Source organism: Eleutherodactylus coqui, chromosome 1, assembly GCF_035609145.1.
Source record: "Eleutherodactylus coqui strain aEleCoq1 chromosome 1, aEleCoq1.hap1, whole genome shotgun sequence".
Lineage (NCBI taxonomy): Eukaryota > Metazoa > Chordata > Amphibia > Anura > Eleutherodactylidae > Eleutherodactylus > Eleutherodactylus coqui.
This window is the reverse complement of record NC_089837.1, coordinates 401,708,893-401,729,266: the sequence shown is the minus strand read 5'-3', so window position 1 is coordinate 401,729,266 and position 20,374 is coordinate 401,708,893. Positions and strand designations below refer to the sequence as shown.

Genomic DNA, 20,374 nt, shown 5'->3' with positions numbered 1-20,374 from the left:
CAAATAACATCAAAGAAATTAAATATGGAGATCAGAAGCACAAAATAAGACTAAACGCAGATGTAATCTTAGCTTTAACGGACCCTATGTCCTCTTTAACACAGGCCCAATCTGTAATTTCCGATTTTGAAAAAGTTTTATATTATACAGTAAACAATACAAAATCTCAATTGCTGAGTGTTGGGATTGACAATGAAATTAGGCAACATATAATTAATTCCTTCTCGTATGTATGGCATGACCATTCCATACCTTATCTAGGTAATCATTTAACAAGCCTTAGCTCATATACATTCACCAAAAATTATTAGCCCATGCTTAACTACATTTCACAACTTATATAACTTCTGTAAACCCTAAACCCTTTATTTCCTAATCAGGAAAGATAGCAGCTGTTGAAATGACGGTTTTGTCATGCATGCTCTGCATTTTTAGAACTGTAGCGATTTCTATCCCAAACTCCTTCTTAACCAAACTTCAGACCGTTCATAACAATTTCATTTGTGTCAGCTCTCATGCTAGAATTAAATTTTCCATTTTAGCTGAGCCCTATGAAATAGGTGATAAGAAAGCCGCTGACATTAAACATTATTTTCGTGGAGCGATTTAGGACCATAGCAAACATTGGTGGACATTTTTATCAAATAAAAGGTGGGTATCTATTGAGTCCTCCATCTTAGGAGACCCTCTGATTTCCCATTTGGGGATTAAATCTCCCCCTTTATCGTTATCACTTCTTACCAAAGTTGCTAATCTCAGCTGGTCTGGCAGCATTATGTTTCCTCATCAGTATCTCTGGTCCTGATCGGAGTGCTTCCTTTACATTTTATAACTTTATAAAATCCATTGTTTGGCAGAACAACTGATAAGAAGGACCGCAGGCTGTGTTCTGCCGGGGGAGCGCCGATTACAGCTGAATGCGTTCTCTCAGCTGTCAGCCCTGCGGCAGAACAAAGAGAATGTAATCAGGGAACAGTGTGTGGTCAGTTTCCTGAATACAGCTCCCAGCGGCTCACACGCTACTAATTGTTACTCATATGCATTAGTACCAAGTAGTTTTGTTTTTTTATGCAAAATGATCGCTCAAAAGCCATCTTTAAAGCAATTATCTTTGTGTCTAAATGCACTTTAAGAGAAACCAAGTAATCTTGTAGATATGATACCTTTTAATGGCTAACAAAATATGCAATCTTCTAGCAAGTTTTTGAATTCTTCATCAGGCTTAATGGAACAAATCTTAAGACATTTTTATATTAAAACATATACACACGATCCCATGGGAGGGTACAGACATGGTGAACTTAACTTGCACTTAAATAAATACCAGAGACAGGGTAAGAGGGCACAGACATTGTGATTAATAGCACTTAGATAAATACCAGGGAGGGATGAGCATAACAGTAAATAAAATTAGTTCAGTGACAAGGAATGCGAAAGTTTGTAGTCTCTAAATTGATAACTGAGCGCTCTTACCCACTTGCTTTTTTTTTTTTTAAAGCTGCGATATCGCTTTTTAACGTGATTGTCAATAGGACTTTCTATTGTTAGAAACACATCGCAAGTTTGCGCTTTGCGATTTTTGTGCGATGCGTTTTTTAACATTAGAAAGTCCCATCGACAATCGCGTTTGAAAAAACAAGGCAGCGAGGTGGCATGGCTTACCGCCGATGAAGTGAGACGTCCATGTCCTGAGCTCCCGCCGGACCCGCCGATAAATCAGACCAGACCGCCGCCGCAGACCCGCGATCACCCTGTAATGGGGAAGAAGAGGACAGCTGAGACCTCCAGGCATCCGCTGAGACCCTCCACTCCAGGCATGGAGCGCTTCCTCTGCTCACCAGACGAGGTGCTGACGCCGAGCGGGAGGATCAAGATGGCACCCCGCCGCCCGACCCGGGAAGGAAGAGGAGAGAGGGAGGAGGCAGCGCTGTGCGCCGAAGAATCGTGTCCCCTGCAACCCACAAGGGGGATAGAGACACCCAATGGACAAGAGAAGACCTAGGCAACCCCCTGCTGTGAGACACCGCTCCAAGTAAGCATGGAGGGAGACACTGTGGAAGAAAGGGGGAGGGGGAGCGGCAGCACGCCATACAGCAAGGGGGCAGCAGCACCATCAGAGGCTCCCTGCACTAAAGGAGCTTGCTTCCCACAGAGCCAAGGCAATAAGGGGCATGAAGAGCCTTGCTTAAAGGCACCCCCAGCGCCCAGCCAATCTCAGATAGACCCCCAGGCAGCCCACCAGAGCCCTATGATGAAGAGGAACGAAAAAGGGGTCCCAGACCGCAGCCTGGCTGCAGAGCACATGGCAAAGACTGACCCTGCCCTCACCCCCCTCCCGCAGAGGCCCCCCCAAGACCCAGACCGGCCAACACCTCGCTATGCACCCACAGGTCCGGGAGAAGGGCCCCTCACGAGAAAAGGGCCGAGCGGCCTGCCTCCCAAGCCCAGAAAAGAAGAGTTGGGAGCATGTGCCCCCCCCCCAGACAATCGAGGAGGACTGGGACTGGAGGGCCCATTTGAAGGCTATTTCCACAAAAGGGGAAATGAACGACTTGCTGCAGAAGCTGGACGCAGCCCATAAACAGGACATAGCCGTCCTGCAGAAGGACATGAGGCACATCGGGCAGAGGGTAGTTGAAGTAGAGGAGACCCAAGATAAGTTTCAAAGCACCTTACTAGAACATGCGCATTTTATGGAAATGCAAGCTCACCAGATTGCGGACGTAACCAATCCCTTAGACGATATAGAAAATCGCCATAGGCCAACAACCTCCGCATTAGAGAACTATCTGAAGAGATCAGCAGTGGTCAACTTGAGGACTGGGTTACTGAATTCTTTAACTACCTCCTGGAAAGAGCCCTAGACTCCGCCATGGAGCTAGACAGAGTGCATCGGGCACTCGGACCGAAACCAACGGACCCCGGTAAGCCCAGAGACATGGTTTGCCGAGTCCACTTTTATAAAGAAAAATAGCAAATTCTACAGCATTCATGTACAGCGGAAGACCTGCAGTTTAAAGGACGCTTGGTGGCTATATATCCGGATCTATCCAAACGCACACTTCAACTTCACAGAGCCCTCAAACCACTACTGAGTGCCTTGAGGGAAAAGGACATTCCGTATAGATGGGGATTCCCCCTTACAGCTACAAGCCAAAAAAGGAGGGAAAACGGCCGACTTCAGGCACCTCGACAACCTACCCAGGTTTCTGGGGACCCTGGAGCTACCCCAAATAGCGATCCCGGACTGGCCCAAAATTGGAGGGATGCCGGTCCCTCCGCCTAGATTAGAGTGGCAATTGGCTGGTAAATCAAGAAGGGGGGCTAAAAGCAGACCGCTGAGAGACCAAGATATTGACTGAAGGTTGACGGGCAACAAGATTGGTGGACTGCTGTCAGACAGGACACGTTACCATGAAGGTCTCCCGTGCTTGTGTCCTTGTTAGAATGGATTTCTCCTACTAAATCATCTGATCCTCTTTGCTCAAGATGTTAAAGGGTTCTGCGGTGAACATGACTGTAGTCTGCAGATATGCAAATTTCTTCTTCTTCACCCCCATCTACCCCCCCTCCTCCCCCCTTTTTTTTCTATCCTTTTCTTCTTTCTTTCTCCCCCCCCCCCCCTCCACCCCCCTCCTTTTTTCCCTCCTCTCTAAAGGATACAGAAAAATTTCTGATCAGCGGTGAAGGCGGGGGCGGACCGCCGTTTTCGGTCCCCCCTCTCCCCCACCTAGATTAGGCAGCTCTAAGCTGCTTTAGTTGATAGAATTGTGTGGTTTCTAGTTAATATCACAGATTTGCAAGGCCAAGCTTAGGCCAATTAATGTTTTTGGTTTGCTGCCCCCCCCCCGCCCACTCCTTCCCAGACACTTCCCCAACCCCCCTCTCCCCTACCCCCACCCAACCTTGACCTCGATTACATGTCGTAGGGAGCCTCCCCATCCCACGAGACCATGGCTAGTCTGACGGTATGCTCCTACAATGCCAAGGGGTTGAACATCCCCTCCAAAAGAGGACAAATCCTTTATCATATGCGGAAAAAAGGGAGGAGAGTGCTCCTATTCCAGGAGACACATTTCAAGGCTGGGGAGATCCCCTCTTACTCCACAAAAACATACCCCACCTAGTTCCATAGCCCAAACTCAACCCGCAAAGCGGGTGGAGTGTCCATCGCATTCCACAATTCCCTACAGACCCAATCCCTTGGCATGATGTGCGATCCTGAAGGCAGATACCTATTTATCAAAGTTGACCTCTTTGGCAGAATAACTACATTTGCTATTCTCTATTTCCCGAACCAGGGACAGACTTCCTTTGGAATCACCGCCTTGAGGGAACTAACGAAGTTTGCAGACGGTACTGTCATCATCCTGGGGGGCGATTTCAACCTGACGGTAGACCCAGAACAGGACTCGTCATCCGGTAGGTCCTCGTCTCTCGATCGGCAACACGATCCCTGTTGAGGGAGTTGGGGAACATGCACTTAGTGGACCTCTGGCGTCTGTTGCACCCAGGCGTCAGGGACTACATCTTTCATTCGATAGCCCACAACAGTTATGGTAGGCTTGACTATATTTGGGTTTCTCATGCCCTCCTAGACTCCCAGCCTGTATGCTCGTTTGGACCCTTTATTTGGTCCGACCATGCCCCGGTATATGCCGAATTCGACGGTCTCCATGGAGACTCTCAGGTGCGAGGGTGGAAACTAAATGATAATATCCTAAAAGACCCCCACTGCTTCCAGGAAGTCAAATCAGCCATAAACAACTTTTTAATCGACCACGAAAACGATTCCACGTGGTCCCCGCTTATGTGGGAGGCCTTAAAATGTGTCCTAAGAAGCATCCTAATTTTGCAAAGGGCTAGATTAAAAAAGGAACACTCCAGGGAACTGGGGAACCTACTGCTATCACTGCAGGAGAGCGAGATAGCGAACAAGAGATCTCCAAATTACATCCTTCGTGCAGAAATCTTGTCGATGCGCAAAAAGATTTTATCAATCTTAGATCAGAAGACACTAGCCTTCAGAGATAGGCTCCGTAGGGAAGCCTACGAGGTCGGGCATAAATGTGGACGCCGACTGGCAGGTGTGCTTCATCCCAGAACCCCGCAAACATTTGTCCCCAAGATTCAGAAGGCCGGGGGAGGGATCGCGGTCTCCACAAGAGACATCCTAGAGGAATTTCGCCTCTATTTTGAGAAACTCTATGATATAGAACGGCCCGCCCAGGCAGTTAACGGGGAGTGCGACAAAGAATGATCCTATCTTGACAAGTATGGCCCAGGCCCTCTGGGAGCAGAAGAGTCTGAGGCCATGGAGGAGGATTTTACCTGCGAAGAGATAGCTGAAACAATCAGAAACCTCAAGATAGGCAAGAGCCCAGGCCCAGAAATCTAGCTCGGCTAGATTTTTTAAGCTCTTTGTAGAGGAATTGACCCCATTCTTAACACAAGTTTTTAATGAGATATCCCGGGGGAGTCCCCTCCCTCCTCAGGCTCACCAGGCTTACATTGTAGTAATCCCAAAACAGGGCAAAGACCCCTCCTCATGTGCTAGCTATAGGCCTATATCCCTGAAAAACTTAGACGTAAAAATGATGGCGAAACTCTTAGCAAACAGGCTTAGTGGTCACATCCCTAGCCTGATACATAAAGACCAGGTGGGATTTGTCCCCGGCCGGGAAGCAAGGGATAATGCTATTAAATCTACCTCCCTGATTATTCGTGCAAGATCGGCGGGCAGACCGTTGTGCCTGCTGGTGGTAGACGCGGAAAAGGCGTTCGACAGGGTCAGGTGGACATTCTTGGAGGGGACCCTTCGTCGGATGGGCCTGGGGCGAAGGATGAGAGAGTGGATCATGGCCCTATATGATGGCCCCTCTGCAAGAGTGCGAGTTAATGGTGCCCTGTTGGACTCCATACTGATCAAGAATGTGACACGTCCAGGTTGCCCTCTTTGCCCTTACTATACGCCCTAACCATGGAATCTTTGGCCAACGCCATCAGGAAAAATGGGTCGGTCAGAGGTTAGACGGAGGGCCCCTCTGAACATAAGATGGCACTGTTTGCAGATGATCTCCTCCTATTTCTGTCAAACCCTAGGGTGGGGCTGCCGGTAGTGATGATGGAATTTGAAAGGTACGGACCGGTCAGTAACTTTAAAGTTAACTTCCAGAAATCAGAGATCCTCAACGTAGCTCTCCCACAGGAAGAGGTTGAGGTACTCTCGGATTCCTTTCCCTTTAAATGGAGATCCTCGTCTATTAAATACTTAGGGGTCCAGCTCCCGGCTCATCCGGCACAGATCTTTGAACTAAATTTTCTTCCTTATATAAACAAACTCAAGGCGGATCTGAACAGGTGGAGCCCATTGTATGTATCATGGACAGGACGGATTACTACCGTAAAGATGGACTACCTCCTGAAATTTCTATACCTTTGCCAGACACTTCCGATATCCCTCGATCGGCAATATCTCCTCAGCATCCGCTCCCCAATCATCAATTTTGTCTGGAGAGGGCATAGACCTAAGCTTAGTTACAGATTGCTTACGCGGGCCAAAGAGGAAGGAGGACTGGGGCTCCCAGATTTCGCGCTATACTACAAAGCCCGCATGGCTAACTTTGTCCTCACTCTAATGCAAGGGAGGATGTTGAAACTTTGGGTAGAAATGGAGCATGAGACAGACACCGGGGCAGTACAGGGGGCCCTGTGGATCCCAAGACGGTCCTTGGAAGACCTAAAGTCCCTGTCACCCTTCATACTAGGGGTTCTCAAGATATGCCCCGAGACTGGGATTGGTATCTATTCCAGGCCCCCTTACACCATTGGCAGCCAGCCCACAGTTACCAGCAGCCAGAAATAACGCATCCTTACTGTCCCTCCCTAGCTCCGCCATCCCAAGAGTTAGAGATGTGGTTACACAATCCGGAATGAAACCCCTGGTGGTGAAGGGCAAGACAATAAAATGTTCGAGCTATGGCGTAGTAGGGGAATTATGAAAGTCCACCACCTTCTTCATCATAGAGAACCTAGGTACAAAACGTTTGAAGAGCTTCGTGAAGTATATGGCCTACCCACATCACACTTTTTACCATATGCACAAATAAAGGGTTTTCTAAGAGCTAGACTTGGGGATGTCTCAAAAGAGGCAAAAACAAATCCAATTGACATGCTCCTGCAAGGATCATTGCAAAGGCATTCTATATCTGATCTATACTACCGATTCAGGGAGGGGTGGGCCGAAACAGATAGTACACCTCTGTTTAAAAAGTGGGAACGGGAACTACAAGACCCAGAACTATCTCAAAAACTGGTAGATGGTTGGATCTCTATAAGAAAGGCTATAACCAATGAGAGATGGAGGGAAACTTATTTTAAAATCATACATGGAGCGATTTATGGTTTCAACATACCCCCACACCCCGGGAGCCCAACTAGACTGCAGGCGTGCCCTAGATGCTCACAACCAAAAACAGATTTTCTGCATGGAATCTGGCATTGCCCCCAAATCAAAACACTCTGGACAGAAATTAAATCTTTGGTACATGAACTTGCAGGAATTACTCTACCATTGAGCCCACAAGCTTATGTATTTCACTCTCTCTAGCCATATAAAAAACACTAATATGATACACACTATTCTTATAATAGGCAAGAGGAGCCTGTTAGCAAAATGGTTGCAGGCCAGTCCCCCGGGAATGTCAGATATCATACAGCAACTAAAAGATCTTCTAAAAATGGAGAGACTGGAGACGGAAAAACGGGCAGAATCCCAAGCACCAAAATTTTTTAGGAAATGACGGGCTTTCATAGAAAGATTCATGGACCCGGATGAGATCTTAGAATGCATGCGCCCATTTACTAACACATCCTGGTATCACACTCAAGCAGGAGCGGATAGATTAGGAAGATTAAAAACAACAAAGTAATGTTATTAAATCATATAGGAGATGAGAAGACAATATTCTCAGGCAATAAACTGAAATTTTTGTATATTGATACGCCATAGCATATAGTAAATTAATAAAAAGAAAAACCAAAGAAACACAAAGCTGTACTCTTAAAATCCACTGTTAAATGTTCGTTGATTTATTTTATTCTGTTCTATGTTGACAATTAATGCTAATGTGCTATATATATATATATATATATATATATATATATATATATATAAATAAAATTGTTAACCATTGCGATGCAATTACTCAACATGTACATGTGTCAAAGATGTTACTGTGATTTAACTATGCAATTTTTTTTTCTCTTGTATCGTCATGTAAGTTGCTATGTTTTGTTTTTGATTATGAAAAAAATTGTAATAAAAAAAAAGAGTTTTGAAAAAAAAACCCTGGTGGAGATCTACGGGAGTGTGACTCCACCCCCTCCCCCCCCCCCCCCCCGGGAGCTTGGTTTTCTCAGGTGAGGGGCTTCGTGGAGTCCCTGACGCCCGGGGGCTGTAGAAGTAGACAGCTGACGCTATTCGAGTCCCTGTGCATGTCGTCAACGCCTATTAAACATGGGATCTCAATCATTTATAAGATGCTGCTGACAGGGGACAAACTCCCTAGCTACATGGGCCAGTGGGAGATAGAGTTGGGAGGGAGCCGATCCAGAGCTGAATGGCAAAGAGCATTCCTTCTGTGCCATAAAAGTTCTAAATTTATAAAGACCCCCAACTACCTGAATCATATCGGCCAATATCACTAATAAACCAGGACATCAAAATACTATCCAAAATCATGGCTGACAGACTCAGTAACTATATGACATCACTGGTGGGACCGGCACAGGTAGGGTTCATAAAGGGTCGTTCGGCAGTCACAAATATCCGAAAGGTTATGGCAACACTAGACATAGCACAGCATCGTAATACGCAGCCCCGGACACAAAGCACAAAACACAACTCAATACTGCTATCACTAGACGCTGAAAAAGCCTTTGATAACGTGAATTGGACATGGCTAAACTTAGTGCTAGACAAGGCAAACATTAAAGGCCCTTTCAGAAAATACATTGACAGTCTATACCAGAACCCCAAAGCTAGAATCCATACACCAGGCTTCATCTCAACACCCTTTGAGCTTCACAAGGGCACCAGGCAGGGCTGTCCATTATCACCCTTGTTATTCGATTTAGCACTAGAACCACTTGTACAAAAGCTAGATGACCCTAGTACATACGAAGGCATAAAAATTGGAGACCAAGAGCTTAAAATGACCCTATTTGCAGACGACATACTGTTATTTCTAGAAAAAACAGAACATTTAAAGACGCTGCTAAAAACCATAAAAGATTTTGGAGACCTTTCAGGGTATCACATTAACCCCTTAAAGAGCGAAATACTGGAGCTAGGCTCCCCCTGCCCACCAGAGTTATGGACATCATTAGGCTGGCCAAACACTATAGTAAAACCATACATCACATATCTGGGTGACAAAATAGGAAAAGCCCCAAGCTCTTTGTACACGTTAAACTATATCCCATTATTTGATAAAATACAAAAAGAACTGGAGTGTTGGATGCACCTCCCATTGTCCCTGCTGGGGCGATGTCATCTCATCAAAATGATGAGCTTTGCAAAACTTCTGTACCCAATGCAGACGATCCCCTTACTACTAAAACATAAAGATGTGAAACTTCTAAACTCAGCGTTCACCCGTTTCTTATGGGTGGGCAAGAAAGCACGGATATCATTACAAAAAATGATGCTAGATAAAGAGGAAGGGGGAAGGAGTTTCCCAAACATACGTAGCTATAACATAGCGTGTCTCACAAGACATATAGTGGACTGGATAAAACAAACAGACGCATACTCCTGTAGGAAAATAGAATCAAACCTAGCAGCTCCTTGGAGTCTAGTTGCGTGCCTACATACGCCAATATCCAAATTACCGGGAGACATTAAAAGATCGCAGCTGCTAAGAGACACCATAGTAACCTGGAAAGAGTTAAGGAAGGCGTTTAACTTACCTTTTCTAATATCCAAGCACATGCCACTGATAGGACATCCTGAATTTCATAGGGGACTAGATGATAAGATCTTCAGAGATTGGAGTGCATGCGGCCTGACAACAGCAGGGCAGTTCATGCACGAGGAAGACCGGAGATGGCATACACAGAAGGAAATCCATGACAAATACAAGATACCCAGCGCACAATTCCTACAAATCAAACAAACCCTTTCTTTCTGTACAGACAAACTGATAAACTTAACCAGAGAAGCCCCGACCAATGATTTTGACTCGTTAATTGCACAGGTACAGCAAATTCCTTCCTTGTCCAACATACAAAAAGCAATTACACACAAACTCAATAAAAAAGGTAAAAATAAGCTTTTTTCACAATGGAAAGGGATTACCAACGACATGGATCTAGAAAGCAAAATACTGAAGGGCTGGAATACGATCCGTAAACATGTTCAAAGTGAAGTGTGGAGGGAAACTTTTTTCAAGGTGATGCACTACGCCATATATGGCTTCAACATACCTGCAGCACCGCATAGACCTAATCAATTGGTAGAATGCCCAAAGTGTGGCGCACACGCTACCAACTTTGAACATGGTATATGGTCGTGCACATATGTAAACGCCTTCTGGACCACCATAGCACAACATACCTTGAATAAATGGAAGATAAAAATATCAGTAGACGTACAATCCATGCTATTCCACGCTGCACCACAACAGACAATGGACACGCCAGACCAACAGACAATGGACACGCCAGACCAACAGACAATGGACACGCCAGACCAACAGACAATGGACACGCCAGACCAACAGACAATGGACACGCCAGACCAACAGACAATGGACACGCCAGACCAACAGACAATGGACACGCCAGACCAACAGACAATGGACACGCCAGACCAACAGACAATGGACACGCCAAACCAACAGACAATGGACACGCCAAACCAACAGACAATGGACACGCCAAACCAACAGACAATGGACACGCCAAACCAACAGACAATGGACATGCCAAACCAACAGACAATGGACATGCCAAACCAACAGACATTACCACCTTTCCTACATATTTTTCTCTTGGCAGCCAAACGGGCATTACTTAAAGGGGTTGTCCCGCGCCGAAACGGGTTTTTTTTTTTTCAACCCCCCCCCCGTTCGGCGCGAGACAACCCCGATGCAGGGACTGAAAAAAAGAACAGCACAGCGCTTACCTGAATCCCGGCGCTCCGGTGACTTCTATACTTACCGGTGAAGATGGCCGCCGGGATCCTCTACCTCCGTGGACCGCAGCTCTTCTGTGCGGTCCATTGCCGATTCCAGACTCCTGATTGGCTGGAATCGGCACGTGACGGGGCGGAGCTACACGGAGCCCCATAGAGAACAGGAGAAGACCCGGACTGCGCAAGCGCGGCTAATTTGGCCATCGGAGGGCGAAAATTAGTCGGCACCATGGAGACGAGGACGCCAGCAACGGAGCAGGTAAGTAAAAAACTTTTTATAACTTCTGTATGGCTCATAATTAATGCACAATGTACATTACAAAGTGCATTAATATGGCCATACAGAAGTGTATAGACCCACTTGCTGCCGCGGGACAACCCCTTTAAACACTGGTTAGAACAAACAATGCCAGATGTAATGGAGGTAGAAGCACAACTCATACATGTAATGACGCTAGAAAGAATAGAAGTGGAGCGCAACAAGGAGAAAGGGGCAAAACACCATTTTAAAAAATGGAAACATTTTCTGGTATCGCATTTCTCAGATTCTGAGATTTCGGCTATAGTTGCTCCTTTCAAATATACCAAATGGTATCTAATAGAGGAATTGAAAGGAACATTAGGGAGACTAGCAGGACGAGAGAGAAGCTAATGTTCCCAAAGAGAACTGACACATCTGCAAGAAAATCGCAAGGATCTGACAAACCACGACACGATGGAGGCAAATTGATATGTTAGATTATCAGCATTATCTCCCCTCCCCCTCAGCCCATATTTTCCTTAATCAACTATGCTCCCACACAATAGTCTCAGGGAAAGAAATCTCTCTTTTTTTATTTTTATTATTTTATTTGGAACTTATTAGCTACATGAATATGTACAATATGAGTATGCTCCGTCTATGCTGTTTTTTTCCTGTTAGTTTGTTTTAATTTAATACAAACAGCTGATTTAGTATCTATATGTTACCCATGGTATATACTATGTAAAACAACAAGCGTGATGTCAATGTCTTTGTACTATTTTTATTGAAAAATATGCAAAAATCAACAATAAAGAGAAGTTTGAAGAAAAAAAAAAAAAAAAGTTCTAAATTTGGCAGGTTACAGGAGCAGAACTTCAAAGTCCTATCCCGCTGGTACTGGACTCCATCAAGGCTGCATCAACTTGATAATCAGATCCCCCCGACATGTTGGAGGTGTCAAGACGGCCCTGGAACAATGCTACACATCTGGTGGGAATGCCCCCCAGTCAGAGACCTGTGGAGTAACGTAGAAACACTATACAATGCGATGCCCAGGTCGGCAGTGTCCATAACAGCGGAGATGGCCCTTCTCCTGATGCTCCCTGGGTCTATCGCCGGGATTAAGGCGTACCTATCGAGGTTGGTCATATTGGTGGTGAGGATGTCTGTCCCTGGTTTGTGGAAATCTATGACCCCTCCATCAAGAATAATTTGGACAGAGAAACTAGATCTACTCATGCGATATGAAGAAGAAGGGTCTGAGAATGAGCAGGAGTGGATAGGCACCCACGACCTAAGGAGTCCCTGGATTTCGATGAGAGTCTCCGATCACTTCAAATCCTGGCTGGAGTCAGGTCGCCTGGTTCCGTAAACAGTATTCGGCATGGGTAAGAGAGGTCGTCCCTATTTCCTGGTCCCCTCTTCCCCTCTCCCGCCTTCCTATTCTCTCCTCTCCCCCCCTCCCATTTACGTTTATAGTTAGATATTTCTTATGTTTACTCTTCTATTTTTTGTCAGAGATGCAGAAGATTAATATTTGATATTTGATAACTGATAGTCTATGATACCAAGTTGCGACGACTGTTCTGACAATATGGTCATTTGAAGGGGTCTTCGATGGTTGTACTGCTTCTAAAGTGTATTTGAAAATTTAATAAAATTGATTGAATAAAAAAAACAAAAAACGCTGCGATATTGCAGCGCTAAAAGAAAAAAAAAAGTGTGTAGGAGCCCTCATAGTGACATGGTCTTTGCCTACAGCACCCTTCTTTCTGTTTATATGTGTAGTATTAAAATATTACTGTTATTTCTGCAAAGACATATGAGGTTTGCTGAATCAAAATCTCCGGTGCTCTTGTAGGAATGGAATGGTGGGGCGCCTGCCTGACCACTTGGAGACAAACCAGAGTCTGTTCTTGTGATTGCTGGGGGTCCCAACAGTAGGACCCCAGTCATCTATCAGTTTTCACACCTGTGGATGGGTGAAAACATTAAAAAAATATTCTCTGGACTATTCCTCTATGAGGATGGCAAAATATCATCTCTAGACAGACAGAACAACCCAGAAGTGTAAAAGCCAAAATGTTATTGTTTTCTCCTCAAAATACATTTCTACTTTTAGCCATTAAAAAATAACACCAAACTGCATTGTGTGACCCTGGGCTAAAAGTACAAGAAAAGTGCAACAAGGAAAAAGTGCAAACTAACATGTGGCACAAAATACAGGTATATTTGAATGAGGCCCCTTTTTCCGGCCTCTTTCGTGTGGCCATATAGGGGTGTCAGGTACTGCCAGCGGTGTGCTGTGACCAGAGGCACCGCACAGTCTCGTTCCCATGTCCTTCCACACAGCGAGGTCGGGCGGTAAGGTGCCCGCGCAGGCACTAGAGGGCGCTCTGCCCTGTCATGTCTGCCAGCCACACAGAACACGTCGGTCTCCCCTCTGCATATTAACTTTTTCCACCCCACTTCTGCCCTAATCAGCAATTCCAGCAATCTGATTGGTTGTTTGGGTTGGCTGGATGTGCACGAGGATCGAGTTTGTGCACGAGGATACAGTTACAGAGATGTGCCCATGAAGCAGTGAAGCCCGTGCTGAGCCCGTCAGTGGCAGTGATCGGAGCGCGGTGCTCATGTTTATGCAATACATATGGTGTGTTGTGTAAATATGGTGCATATTAGCATGTGGTGTGTTATGTGGTGCATATTAGTGTGTGGATATGTGTGTATGCAGGTATGTGTGTTAGGCTACTGCGTGGTGGTGTGCTAGCATGTGGTCATGGGTGTAAGTAGTTTGCGTGTATGTGTTGTGTTAGTGTTTTTATATGGTACATGTGGCGTGGTCGCGTGTATGTGGTACATATTAGCGTGTATAGGCTGTGTATGGTGTAGCCAGAGCATATAAGCGTGTGGTTCTCTGTGTATGTGTGGTCGTGTGTATGCGGTATGTGTGCTGTACTAGCATGTGCTTGTGTGTATTCAGTACCGTGAAGCATGTGTAGGCTGTGTATGTGTTGTGCAAGTGCGTGGTCCTCTTTATGCAGTACGTGTGGTGCGTGAATATGGCACATATTTGTTTGCGCACGGTGCATATTAGCGCATGTGCGCAGACGGTGCATATTAGCACGTATGGTACATATTAGCGCATATGCGTATGATGCATATTAGCGCGTGTTTGTGTGCACACATTAGCGCATGTGTTTGTGTGCGCACTTTAGCAATGAATACACACAAGCACATGCTAGTACACCACGCATACTGCATACAAACGACCACACATACAGAGAACCACACGCTTATATGCTCTGGCTACACCACACACAGCCTACACACGCTAATATGTACCACATACACACGACCACGCCACATGTACTGTATAACAACACTAACACAACACGTACACGCAAACTACATACACCCATGACCACATGGTAGCACACCACCACGCAGTAGCCTGAGGGCTCCCACACACTTGCGGTTTTTTGTTAACGTGATTGTCAATGGGACTTTCTAATGTTAAAAACGTGACGCAATACAACTTGCGTTTTTGGTGCGTTGCGTTTTTAACATTAGAAAGTCCCATTGACAATCACGTTAACAAAAAAACGCGTGTGTGGGAGCCCTGACACATACCTGCATACACACATATCCACACACTAATATGCACCACATGCTATATGCACCATATTCACACAGCACACCATATGTATTTCATAAACATGAGCACCGCGCTCCGATCACTGCCACTGATGGCTCAGCACGGGCTTCACTGCTTCACCTGCACATCTCTGGAGGGGTGCCTTTCCACTTGTGGTTTTTTAACGCTGTAATATTGCTGCGCTTTTTTGTTAACGTGATTGTACATGGGACCTTCTAATGTTAAAAACTAGAGATGAGCGAACGTACTCGGATAAGCACTACTCGTCCGAGTAATGTGCCTTATCCGAGTACCGCTGTACTCGTGCTGAAAGATTCGGGATGCGCTGCGGAGCGGGGAGCTGCAGGGGAGAGCGGGGAGGAACGGAGGGGAGATCTTTCTCTCCTTCTCTCCCGGCCGCTCTGCCCCGCTCCGACACCTGTCAGCAGCAGAGCGCCCCGAATCTTTCAGCACGAGTACAGCGGTACTCGGATAAGGCACATTACTCGGACGAGTAGTGCCTATCCGAGTACGTTCGCTCATCTCTATTAAAAACGCATTGCATAAAACTTGCAGGTTTGTACTGTGGGATTTTTGTGCGATGCGGTTTTAACATTAGAAAGTCCCATGGACAATCGCCTGAAAAAAAACGCAGCGATATTGCAGCGTTAAAAAAAACTCTAGTGTAAAGGCCCCCTAAACTGTATCCTCGTGCACAAACTCGATCCTCGTGCACATCCAGCCAACCCAAACAACCAATCAGGTTGCTGGAATTACTGATTAGGGCAGAAGTGGGGAAGAAAAAGTTAATATGCGTCCCCTCCCAGGGGCTCACAGGGGAGGAGGGGGAGACGGCTGGCTTGTCGAGGTGGATGTGAGAGGACAGGAGGAGGGGAAAGCGGCTGCTGGTGCTCGGCTCATCTTCCCGCTCCCTGGTCAGAAGGAGGCAGCACTGCTCGGCTACACCCCTCCTCCAGGGATAGCAGGCTCTGGAAATCCTGTTTGCAAAGCTGTTCCTACAATGGCGACCCTGAAGCAATTCCCATCCCTGTATCTTCCCGATGCTCCTGCCGCCTTGTAATGGTCACAACCCCCCAGAACTAGTGGATTACTGAGAGCAGAGACACGGCGGAGATAAGAGCGCAGAGACAAGCCGGGCTGCACCGTCTAGCGTACACGGGGAGCGGAGAGGTAAGGCGGCAGCACAAAGGGCTCCCATAGTGCCAGCACAGGGCTGACAGCCGGGACACGGCATGACAACGGGAGGGCAGAGGGGGCAGCGCTCTACCAGCCTGCCTGCACAGGGAATCAAAGGACCATTCATAAGACTGGGGGCAGAGCTCTACCATGTGTCCTACATTACCACCTCCACTAACAAAGATGTGAGGAGGACAACAGTATACTCACCTGGGACCGTATACCTGGCCCTATATACCTGCCCCTATGTGCCTGGTCCTGTATACCTGGCCCTATATACCTGCCCCTATGTGCCTGGTCCTATATACCTGCCCCTATGTGCCTGGTCCTATATGCCTGACCCTATATACCTGGTTCTGTATACCTGACTGCACAGGACTGGCTCTTGTAGAATGTTGGGCTAGACATTCCATTGGAATGTTGCAAGAAACCAACCCAATCCTTACAGAAATGTTCTCCCATCAGAATAATAATTCACGGGAACGGTTTTTATCAGTCCGATTTTCTTTAAAAAAAAAAAAGACTGAAATAGAAAGGAAATAAAATAAAACATTATTTTAAACTATTACATTATATATTATAGATTTTTTTTTATTGAACAATCTGAGCAAAATAAATTGCAACATGTCTATTTTTGTTGCAATTTTGGAACAAAGGTCTATGGGCGCCTTTAAAAAAAAAAAAAAAAAATATTACAACCATCTGATGCGATTGCAATCAGATTTTTCTTTATATGTGACCATGGCAACCTTAAAGTATGCAGAACCCCCCTTCCTTTTTATGCATAAAAATCAGATGCAAAATGTACGAAGATTGCAGAAATGCACAAAAAAAAATTGGTCTTTTTCAGAACTGGAAGAAAAAAAAATAAATAGTGTAAAAATGCCCACAGGCTGTTGGTTGCAGAATAACGTGTGAGTGCTGTACAACCGCCAGCCGCACAGGACTCGCACTTTGTAGTAACCCATTATTTTTCAATGGGTTAATATACATTATAGATTTTTCGCTCGCACCGGTAGACCAAGATCAAAAAGTCACAGCATGTCCTACTTTTGTCTGCATCTCACAGGAGAAATCGGGCTTACAGAAGATGGTACCCCGTATATCGCACAGCGCATAGACGGGGGGGGGGGGGGGGGGGGCGAGACAACTTGCTCTCACCCGTGTAAATATGGCCTAAGGCTCGTAATCATGCATCCTATATACTGCTAGTGCACAATGCTGCTCTTGGCATACAATGCTCTTACCCCGACCCGCCATGTTGTGGGGAACCGCTGATTATGCTGAAAATATCTTAACACATATGTAGCCAGCAGAAAACGTGATTGGTGTTGAATGACTGGGAACAGGGGGGCTGATGATGGTTTTCTCCATAGGGGCCACAATGTGTCACGGGGCAGGGGACTGGTTGGTGGCTGTGATTTCTGCTGTTCTATTGGTTGACAGTTATGTCACACGGAGTGTGTAATCTGATTTCCCATCACTATCTAGGAACACCTATGGGTTCTTCATTTAGCATTCATTGTACTGTACCAGAAAAGTGCAAAATGGTCTAATGTGGTTTTCTTACAGAAACTTTATAAAAAAAAAAAAAAGTAGCCCACCTCTGATCCTGGCTCCATACTTTTATGAAAGCCGTCTGAAAGAAAGTCTGTATGTTGCTCATAGCAACCAATCACAGCGCAGCTTTAATTTTATCTCAGCAGTATAAGAAATTAAAGCAGTGTTGTGACCTACTGGTTTAAAATACCATAAATGTCTAATCTGTGTGAGCCCAAGCGATGGGATCCCCAGTGATCCTGACCCATTGGGGGAGAGACTATGGTAGATTCCACCAGCTCTCCTCTACATGTAGTGGATACAGGACTCCCATTCATGAAATTGTTGGAGGTCCTAGCTGTTGGATCCCCACCGATCAGGTATTGGTTGGTCATGGAGAAGCAGCCTGTCATTGACAGTCCTGCTGCAGGAAGATTGAGCAAATGGAGTGTTTTTTCCAGAGCTTTGATTTGCACACGTTACAACAGATGATGTAAGTGGTCCCCGTTCACTTCTATGTTGCAACGTGTAGGCTGATACCTCCTTCAGCTCTTAAACAGTGATGCTACAGATAGTGTTGGATGTTTTCCTTGAGTTTACCCAGGGTATACCGATTATTGGTGTACACTTCCTGTTTAAACTTCCCCACAGATGAAAATCACGTGGCCAAGTCTGGGGAATGTGGAGGCCATAACCCGTTGCTCGCATTTCGTTCTTTCGTGAACCTGTGCCAGTAAGTCACGGGAGGTGTAGTTGTCCCATCTTGTTGACAAAGCAGGACGTTCTTTCTTCTGGTGTGTGTTGGTCGTAAAACTGTTCCAATGTGTTTTGATAAACCACGGTATTCACAGTTGATCCGAAGAAAACTAGGCCTACGATTTGAGTTCCTAACACTTCACGCCAATTTTCTGGTAGTGCCGTGGTGTTTTGAGAGTCAGGTGGGGATTTTCAGTAGACCAGGATCTCGTATTCTGTGCAATCACGTGAGCTGATACATGAAACCATGCTTCATCCGTCATAAAGTACAGCAATGGGTCCACAAGTGCTCTAGTGATTGTCCGCAACCACGTACAGTAATTTATGTGTTTAGCTTTGTTGAGCGCTTTCAGTTCCTGCACATGTTGTTCGGTATGGTTTCCGGTTCAGAGATCCAACACTCACCGATGCGTTGTTCGTGATTGGCCAACTTGCTGGGAAAGTCTCAGTTGGTTTTTGAGAACTATTTACAATCTATTAAAGTCATGGATGGCTTCAACCATTGACTTGTGGAGACCATTGTTTTTTCATGTTTGCAACACACCTGTCCCCAATTCTGAACTAGGCTCTGAATACAACATTTGCAGGTGGTTTTGTACCTGGATACTGGTCAGTGAAGGCCTCTTCTGTTTCCTTAATTGATCTGCTTTGCACATAGCCTTCCACAATAGCTATTCGTTGTTGCAGGAAGAGACCATTGAGCAGATTTGTAAAAGCTGGGGGTTTGCACGAAAATAATTTGTACAACTTTATCCGGGTTGGCTATGAAATAGTAGCCCATCTCTGATTTCAACATCAGGCTCTTATGAAAGCTGTCTGCCAAGTCCAACCAGGATGTACTGAAACCGGTCCCCCGAACAGTTCCTGGGCTAGGTTTACACAGTGGAACAAAGAACATAAACCAACACAGGTGATGTGTGGAATAACAGATGGAGAGGGGAACTTTCCCTATATGACTCAGAATAAGAGACCATACCTGCCTATAGCGGATGTCCCGTCCTGATAAGAACACACGCGACCCATGTTCATGGGCCACTCACCTTCCATAACTGGGACAAAAGTAAATGACTAAGTGAGAATACACCTACCACCAGTAACCACACTACTTAGCTTGAGATGAGCAAGGAAAACCAGGAGATCAAGACCCAGCTCTGCTCCAACATTCATCAGATGAAGACTGAGAATAATCAGCCTCAGTCCACAGCCAAGACAGGAATTAAAGCCCTCCCTAATTACTAAGCAGATGCAACAGGTAGTAGACCACTCCTATAGATACACCCACCAGTGCTAGAGAAAGCCGAGCGGAAAATCCAAAACAGCACTAGCATAAACCAGAGCTTCGTGAATGAAAGCCAAAACCTGACGAAACACTGAAAGAAAATCCATCTTTTTTTCTCATAGCAGCCAATCACAGCACAGCCTTCATTTTAACAGCAGTATAAGGCTCGACTCTCGCAACCATCTGTTTACTGTGTATTACTTGGGCTCTGTACGCCCGTGTGATACTCTGTAACTCACAGGCAATCGATTACATTGCCTAACGCAGTTCCACTTACAGTAGGTCAGAATTGCGTAGTATGTTCTCTTTTTACCACGTATATACGCGAGATAGAGCCCATTGAAATTGCGTATGGACAGTGGGTATACAAGTCATCCCTAAGGGACGGCCCAGGAAATATAACAAAAAAGCCAGGTGTTCTTCACATGACCGCGTGTGTGAGTACGCAGTCATGCGCACTACATTTTTGCCACAATACGTGGCCGTATACAGTGTCATGGCAGGCTCCACAGCTATAAAATGCTG

General features: G+C 45.8%; 1 protein-coding gene across 1 annotated transcript in view; it reads left to right on the top strand.

Annotated features, from left to right (window-relative positions):
* The first annotated feature begins 15,928 nt into the window (after nucleotides 1-15,928).
* The window catches only part of FARP1 (FERM, ARH/RhoGEF and pleckstrin domain protein 1), a 187,308-nt gene continuing 182,862 nt past the window's right edge, over nucleotides 15,929-20,374 (top strand). The window contains exon 1 of the mRNA XM_066580313.1: nucleotides 15,929-16,269. The gene's annotated coding sequence lies outside the window, so the exon portion shown is untranslated. The remainder of the gene's footprint in view (nucleotides 16,270-20,374) is intronic.